The 8,914-nt window shown below is 34.3% G+C and overlaps 1 long non-coding RNA gene across 1 annotated transcript; it reads left to right on the forward strand.

The window, feature by feature from the left end:
* Window positions 1–6,383: 6,383 nt before the first annotated feature.
* On the forward strand, window positions 6,384–7,229 carry LOC140858156 (uncharacterized). The gene is made up of 2 exons (XR_012141517.1): window positions 6,384–6,607; window positions 6,966–7,229. It is a non-coding gene; the product is annotated as an uncharacterized lncRNA (long non-coding RNA).
* Window positions 7,230–8,914: the final 1,685 nt, after the last annotated feature.

Genomic DNA, 8,914 nt, shown 5'->3' on the forward strand with positions numbered 1-8,914 from the left:
GAGTTCTATTCCTTATGCTTCAGCTTTCGGATCAATAATGTATGCTATGCTATGTACCAGGCCTGATGTGGCTTATGCCTTAAGCATTGTAAGTAAATTTCAGACTGATCCCGAGAAGGATCATTGGAAAGCTATAAAAAATATACTCAAGTACTTGAGAAGAACTAGAGATGTTTTTCTCATATATGGTGGATCTGATTTAAAACTGAAAGGTTATACTGATTCTAATTTTTAATCTAATCCGGATAATAGTAAATCCATATATGGATATATGTTCACCCTGTATGGTAGAGCAGTAAGTTTGAAGAGTTTCAAACAGCAAACTATTGCTGACTCAGTCATTGAGGCTGAATACATTACTGCTAGTGAGGTTGCTAAGGAGGTTGTCTGGATGAAAAAGTTTATCTCAGAATTGAGTATGGTTCCAAGGATCGAACAATCTATGCCCATTTATTATGATAATACTAGAGCAATTGCTCAAGCCAAGGAACCGAGATCTCATCATAAATCCAAGACATCCTAAGACGGCTCCATCTCATTAGGGAGATAGTTGAAAGATGCAATATGATCGTGAAGCGAGTTGATACTAAGAACAATATAGCAGACCTATTCACTAAGACCTTATCATTGCAGTAATTTAACCGCCACCTTGATTGCATGGGCATCAAGTATAAAGGCGATTGATTTTAGTGCAAGTGGAAGATTGAAAGAATAATGCCCTACAAACCAATCGCATATGAGATGCGATCGAATATTTTCTATAATTTATCTTCTAAACTCATATAATTGATATTGATATTTAATAAAATAAGTATTTCGATTTATTATATGCTACATCTGATTATTATTTTTAAGATTATAATAAATCTTATAGGTCTGGATAATGATTTTAGGATCATGATGAGATCATGCCAGTGAGACTTAAATCTTTGATAGCCATGATCTAAAATATTTTCAGTCATTGGTTCATTGAGTCGGAGATCAATGATACCGACAAGACTGGCATGTCCTATGTATGCTCATGATGAGGGTAGTTGATCGTACAATCACTTGTGTGGTGACACTAATACAAGGATGTAGATACCCATTAGAAAATGAGTTTATTGAATAGACCTATGAGAGAATATCTGATAGAGTCTTATTTACATGTCAGCTAATGGTTCTCTAGTGAGAGTTGTGTAAGTGATCCTTTGATCTGAGATCGCCATGGTATCTTGTGTACATTAATCCATATTTTGATTCACTTCTTAACTTATTATCTGATCCTTATATGGGATGTTCTAGATATGATGAAGTATACATGGAGGTTGTAAGTGATCAATAAGAGATCAGTCACTCCTAATAAGGGGAGCGAACATCCTAGTGATCTCATAAGTCAATGATTCTGAAAGTCTTTGATCAAAATAGGATGATAATTAGAAAAAAAAATTAATGTATCATCAATTGAATCATCATTTTTTAATTGAGATACATATAGATAAGTAATTAGGTTTGACATGATTCCATGCCCATAGCTCATCTGGGATGTTGTTTGACTGAAGGATTGAATTACACGGTAACTTGCTACTGAAGGACATTTTGATAATTTTTTATCAAAATTTTAAATCTTTCAGATAGTCATGATATGTTGCTAGATATCAATCTTGACTTGTGGACTCATCAAAATTAAAAAAATTTAATTTAAAAATTAATTAGAAAGAGTCTTAGTTGATTGAGACTCTTGAGCTGACTTAATCTGATCGGATTAGGGTTACATCCAGAGTTTGTGTCCACTGCTGGCTAGATTTGAAATCCAATAAATCAAACACTTTAAAATTTGATTTTAGTCTAATTTAATTTAGATTTAATGTAAATCCTACGGGTTAATTTGATATGCTAGCATATTGTGTTAACCTAAGTTCTTAATTAGGTGCAGTTCAAAGCATTTTAGCTAGACTAGACCAGTTACCTTTGACCTAATGGGATTAGATCTATTTTAATTTGATTCTTATTTAACTTAAAAGTATTTCAAGTGTGGAAGGAGTCCTCTGCATCCACCAGATTTTACATCCAAAAATTAATGCCGCCCCCTCCTTAATTATGTTGAGAAGTGGAAGAGTCCTTTTTCTTGAATACTTTTATCCAACTCTTCGATTTCATTCATATTCTTAATTATTACATGCCAAATTAATGTGATGGATTTATGGGGTGCAGAAAAGGAGGAGTCCTTCTGTGTAAAGGCTCTTCTATGCCAAATAATGATATGAAGAATTTATTCTCTGTGTGAAGACTTGGAGCACCAAGAGTTGGCACCCCTTGGTCCATCTTCACATCCCCTCTTAGCTTATTTATATGGAGCATCCCATATAGGCTAAGGGCTAGATTTTGGATGAAAATCAGAGCTAATTGGTTGTGTGTGATAAGGAAGAAAAATTTTGAAAAAAAATTAAGAAAAAGGCAAAGAAAAAATTGAGAGGATAAGTTGTAAAAAGAGTGGTGAGAAAATTAGCAAGTATTGCTAGTTTGTCCTAAGATTTGATTTTTTCATATGTTGGAGTACAAAATCAAATCTTAGGTCATGAGACTTCTAAAAAGAGTTCTCTTAGCATGATTCTGATGGCAAAATCGAAGGCAACTGAGCGTTGGTGCGATCATTTTTTAAGTTCAAAGCCGGCAGTATTCTTGTGAAGAAAAGACTGCAACAGCGCACCAGTTAGGAAGGACCTTAGCCAACTTTCATGTGGATCACCATTGGAGGGTTTCTACTTTGGAGTCTTATGGAGATCACCATCTTACCATACTGCTCATTGGAAGAAGTATAAAATTCTATCTCTTTGCATGCTTATTTTTGTTTTGTTCAACATCTACAAGGTGATTTTAGGGTTTGAATTTCGGTTCGATAGTTTTAATTGTTAAAGCTTTCGATATACATGTTTTAAAATTTTTAAAATTTATTTTTTGCTGCATAACCGGAACCCAACACTTCGAGTCATCAATGTCATATCTTCATCATCATCTCATTCTAATTCTTTACTCTTTTCTTCCTCCTGGGTTGTAGATTTGAGGGCTATTGTCTTCTTCTTCCTTGTTTCCTCCTTATTATTTTGTTTCATGATCAAGTCATGGATCATGAGTGAGCCAAGAAACTCCTCCAAAGATAGTACATTGAGATCTTTGGCTTCTTGTATGATGATGATTTTAGTCTAAAAGCTCTTGGCAAGGATATGATGATTTTGCGAACAAGCACGCTATTAGAATATGATTTTTCTAAGTTCTTAAGATCATTTATAATATTAATAAATCTAGTAAATATTTTAAAAATAGATTCATTTTGTTACATCTTAAATAACTCATACTTATGAACAAGCATATTTATTTGAGACTCTTTGACTTGGTTGGTATCCTCATGGGTAGCCTCTAATATATCTAAATATTTTTATAGAAATTCTATTAAACTCATTTATATCCAAAGAATAATATAAAATATCCATGTCTCTTATATTTAGTAGGTCATTTTTTTGTCTACAACATCCGAATCCATTTTGGATTTAGAAGTAACAATGCCTTCCACAATGGTAGTGGGTGTGTAGTCCATTGATTATAACACTCCATAAGTCATAATCAAATGTCTAAATGAAATATGCATATATAATTTTAAATAAGTATAATTTATACCATTAAACAGTAGGGATCAATTGGTGGGTTGTCCTTTGGCAAGAGATAGTCCCATTTGGACTACATCCGATCTTTGACTTTTAATTATTAGATCAAAAGAGACTGAGTACCAAAATCTAATACCATTTATTTTTCGAATAGGCAATCCAAAAAGGGGGTCAATTAGATTTTTTTTAAATTTTAAATCTAGTATGTGCTCAACTAATACTTGGCTTGGTGTAAGTGCAATAGAAGTAGTAAGCTAAATGAGTAAATATGCTAAAGCAAATAAGAACAAGATGAAAAACAACAAGGGTGCATACAAACATAAAAAATTTATAACGATTCAGTGCCAAATATAATACCTATGTCCACTTCTTAAGACCTTTCTTAGGAATCCATTATAATTCCTCCAAGATTATAATATGATTGTTTAAGTCGGACTCAATAAAATCTAGTTGATTTTTTCAATGAAAATCAACCAAAACTACTCTCCTAAGCCACTCTTAAACTTGACAAATAATACAATTCAATTTAAAACTTAGATTGGTATCTCCCTTAAGTTTCAATCTCGATTAAAATTTGTTAGAGAAGAAATTGAATGAATATTAAAGAGCGCAAATAAAAGCTCTTAAAGAGCAAATAAAAGAAGTTGTTGAAGCACAAGTGGAAGTTGTCGAGGAGACCTGGCAATTAATACATTTTTCTTCTTTTTTGAACCCTTTGAAAACTTAAGAGTATGGATATTGGGAAACAAATGCACTATTTTGAATGAACACTTGGTTTCTCTTGAATTTTCTCTTTGTTCCTTCTTTTCTGCCTTCTTCAATATGTTGGTATATATTTAAAGCTTTTAGAAGGTTTGAAAATAGATTTTTTACTATTGAAAGGCTGAAATTAGTCATTAGAGAAGTTTTGGACACTTCTATGACTTTTACGGAATTATTATTAGGATTGTCAAGCATAGTAGAATCAACTCGCAACAACTCGGGGTCGACTCAAAGTTGACTTGGAGTTGACTCAGACTAACTTGAGATTGACTTAGAAATAGATCGATTTTAGCACCTCTTTATCTTATTTGAGAGATTCAATTTGACTGAACTGGAGACCAATTCGAAGTATGCTTGAGTCAACTCATAATCCAAGAGAGATGGCTCGAAAATAAATTAAAAAATAATACTCTTTGTCTTGGCCTCAAAGAGTCAACTTCCAGAAACTTAAAATCAGTTTGTAATTTTGTGCTGGTTGGGCTCTTATATATCATAATCATATCATTAAAATTTGAGACCAATTCTCTTGATATAGCTTATCGAATTTACATCCGTTGGTTTTAAACATTAGCAATTATTTTTTGACATCTCGGATCAAATTAGCTTCCTATTTCTTAATATATATTTTAATAAATTATTAATTTCAATAAATACTTAAATATTTTATTTTTATAAAAATTATTTTTTAACTAATAAATAATATGATGTTTTTTTATTGAATGGTTAAAAGTTTAATTGGTGAAATTATTTTAACCAATAATTCTTCTGAAAAAGTTTCGACCGTGAAATGTACTGATATTACCTTTAGCAACATCAATCAGCCACGTCCCAAGCTCATCCACACCACCCACCATCCATATCCACTTCATGGTGGACCCCATCGTCTGCCCTGTTGCCTTTCGCTTTCCGTATCCACCCACCAACCATTTTTGGACCGGAAACAAAGCAGCCAATTACCCTGCTTAAGGATCTTTCACTTCCTACCTCTCACCATCCGATCCAGATCCGACGGCCAGCTCCACATGCATAACCGAATCCTCACGCTCCGAGTGCTACAAAACCCGGGGCGGGTGTTCCCGGATGGTCAGGTCAGAAACGTACCTCATAACGTAACATCATCTTAACATTTCTCTCATCTCCTTGTCTCCCTTTGTTTTCCCTCTCCTCCTCTTGGGCTGATCAGACTTCCCTGCGGAAGCCTTTCGGAAGTGTAAGTCTTCCATGTCGAGTAACTTCTTTTTTTTTAATTATTTTTTAAATTTTGTTCCGTGTGTTTCTTTTCCCATGATTATAATGCGAAGGATTCCATTCTTGCTTCATCATGTGAAAAGAGATGAATTTGGGTATTGATGGATGGTTTCATAGAAAGAGAGGAAGGAGGTTTTCTCTTTTTTTTTTTCCCCCTATATTTCCTTTTTTTTAAATATTTCCCCTACTTTTTGCCCTTTTATAGTCTTCTTTCCTCGGTCGTTAAATAACTTTGTGGACTTGGTTTGAGTATGAGCACTCTGTTGTTGGTCTATTCATAAAAAAGAATTCTATTGGAGCAAGAACAGAGAGTTCTCACGTAGCGGCAACCTTAAATAATCTTTTTTGCCCTTTTCATCTGGCGTCTCTCTTTGTTTCAATTTTAATAATTGTGTATTTCACGTGAATTGGGAAATTTGGTGTTGTTGGACATATTCATGTTTCAAAACAAAGCAGTTACTATAAGTGGCAATCAAAGGGTAAAGAAGGGGAAGAAAGCAAAGATAGCTCTCCTGGAATCTTCCGGTTATTATCTCTTTGTCTATTCATGCACAAGGAAGCTTGTTTGTTGAAAAAAGTGTCTCCTTTTTCTTTTTTTTCTTTTTTTTTTTTGCTTCTGTTTCTCTGGATCTTCTTTATTTTCTTCCTTGGTGATCTCAATATCCCATTTTGGTTTCATTCTGGATTTGGCTTTTGATGGATTTATGTTTTAATCTGACCTTGCAGAAGAAAATCTCAGAATTAGGAAGAGTAGGAGACATTTGAGTTCCATTAGCTACCTGCCATGGCCATGCCATGGAGCTCTGCCATCTACCTGATGAAAATAGTGTGGATGATCTTGAGAGGCTGGATCTCTTCATGTCTGATGGTCGCCAACGAGATTGCTCGTGCACTTAGAACTGGAGACATCGGCCTACTGCCTGTAGGCTGACCATCCCAGCCTTCCCAAGTGTTGAGTAGGTCTCCATCTCTCTCGCTCCTTGCGATCCTTTTTTGCTCTTTACTTATTGAATAGAATCTTGTCGAATCTCTTGTTATTATAGTTGAGTGAATTATGTAGTCCTTTAGTCTTGTTTAACTCACTCTCTTGTTAATCTTTTATTGTTGGGTTGGATTTTCTTCAGAAGTTACCAACCAAACACAGTATGTTGCCTAATGATTTCCTCTAAGAGATAGAGAGAAAGATAGAGAGAGAGAGGAATTTGCTAACCATGTCAGCTTTTTGTTTAATATAAAGCATCAAATGATTTGATTAGCATGCCCGAGTAGATGCATGATTGTTGATTATGAAGCATTCTTTGATTTTGGTGCAAGGTGAGGAGGGCGGCCAAGGGTGATTGTGATGCAAATCGGAAAGGGATGTTGTAGTTCTAATTTCTAGGCTTACTATCTGTCAAACTACTAATTGTAGTTTTTCTTTGTAAATTTTACTCAGAAAAAGATGGAGGCTGTCAAGGTTAATTACATTCTAGCCCCAACAATTTGGGCATACAAAAACCAAAGTGAAAATAATAATAGAGGAAAGGAGGCAAAAAAAAAAAAAAAAAACTTGGTTCATTGGAGCAGAGTGGGCCCATATATGTCACTTGTGGATGTCGGTTCATCATAACCACATGTTTGATTCTTTTGTCTGGGGGGACCATTTTCACCAAACTGGCTATCGTTTTGGTTCACCCATCTTTTACATTAAAAAAGGAGGTATATACTAAATTATGTGGACCGAAGAAAAATTTAAAATGTGAGTTTTTTTTTTTTCCTTTTGCATGCTTTGTCTCATTAGATCTTGCCGTCGATTGGACAATTTTCAATCAAAGAAAATTTCAGAATTTTGGAATATGACTGGTTTTCAAAAACAATTTTACTCATTCATGTGGTAATAAAAATGGAAATAGCTTGGTAAATTTATGTGGTTGATTATTTCCTTATGTGGAATCAGGATTAAAATATGCGGGAGGACTTTTCCACATTAAAAAAATAAAAAAAAAAAAAAGTGTGGGAGGAGTGAGTTGGCATCATGACATGAAGGGAGGGAGTTGAGAATATGAGGCATCTACTCCTGTACATTTCTTGCCAAAGAAAAGTTCACTGATAGAGCAAGGAAAAGTTTAATAGATTGGGTGCAAAAATCAGACTTGGAGCCAATTTTCTCTTGCTGTGCAGTCTCTGTATAACAGAGTTATTTGTCAACATAGTATTTGGGAGGAAGTTGTTTATATCCATTTTGACTGTTTGTATTGGCTTATAGAAAGGTGAGGTGATTGAGGTTCTTCATAAGGTGCGTGAAACAAACTAATCAGATGCAAATGTTGGTGATTTCAAAAATGAAATTATTAGTTATCTAGGAAATTTGGCAGCAATATGGAACCTGTCTAATATGGGTTAATTACAAACAAAAATTTGGTGTTAACAAGGAAAATGAGAAGAGAAGCATTTTTTTTCATCATTTGCCCTGGATTCTGTTTCAACCACAGTAAATTTGCACCAAGAAGAGGACATAAGTGCCATTTTTCCTCTTGGTATGCATCAAGATAATAACTCTCTAACTCTGGCTCGAGCACCAGATCACATCAAAACTCTGTAATTAAGCACCTTGGGCATAAGTAGCATGAGAGGGTGAACACTTGAGAAGTCATGTTGCACAAAATTAAGCGATGATGATAATAAAAGAATTAAAAAAAGAGATGAAGGTGACAGGTAGTTGATATTCTTTCTGGGTGCAAGTGATATTTGTTTCAGAATAATAGCAACTATTAATTGCTCACATTTAAATTAGGAGCTTGCCACCTCTTTTGATAGGATTAGAAACAACATCAAGTAACATGACTAAGTTTATGCAGATGAAGAAATAACTTTTTGGTTACACATTGTTCCAGTTGGGAATCTTCCTGTTTTTTCCTTTAAGCGTCCACCGTTCTTCTTGGAAACTTACAGTATTGGGCTGAAGAACTTTGACATTATTTAAGGTGCCAGGCTTTTCTGATTCATAGGAGAATGCAAGCTAAGAGATTGGCTGCTTCTGAAAGTTGTTTTATTTGATGATAATGCTTCTGAAAGTTGTTAGGAGGATAATTATCACTATTACAACCACTTCTGAAATGTAATGAGTGATGAAGTCTTTGAAATCTATGATGATGTTGCAAGTCAACAGCTAGTAGAAAACACTCAGTATCAAGTATTAAAGAGCGCCTACTAGAAGCAGGAAAAAAACAAAAAAAAAAAGGTTCTAGGTCGTAATTTTGGTTTTCAGCTGAAGGATGATATGC

This window comes from Elaeis guineensis, chromosome 5 (genome assembly GCF_000442705.2).
Source record: "Elaeis guineensis isolate ETL-2024a chromosome 5, EG11, whole genome shotgun sequence".
NCBI classification, from domain to species: domain Eukaryota; kingdom Viridiplantae; phylum Streptophyta; class Magnoliopsida; order Arecales; family Arecaceae; genus Elaeis; species Elaeis guineensis.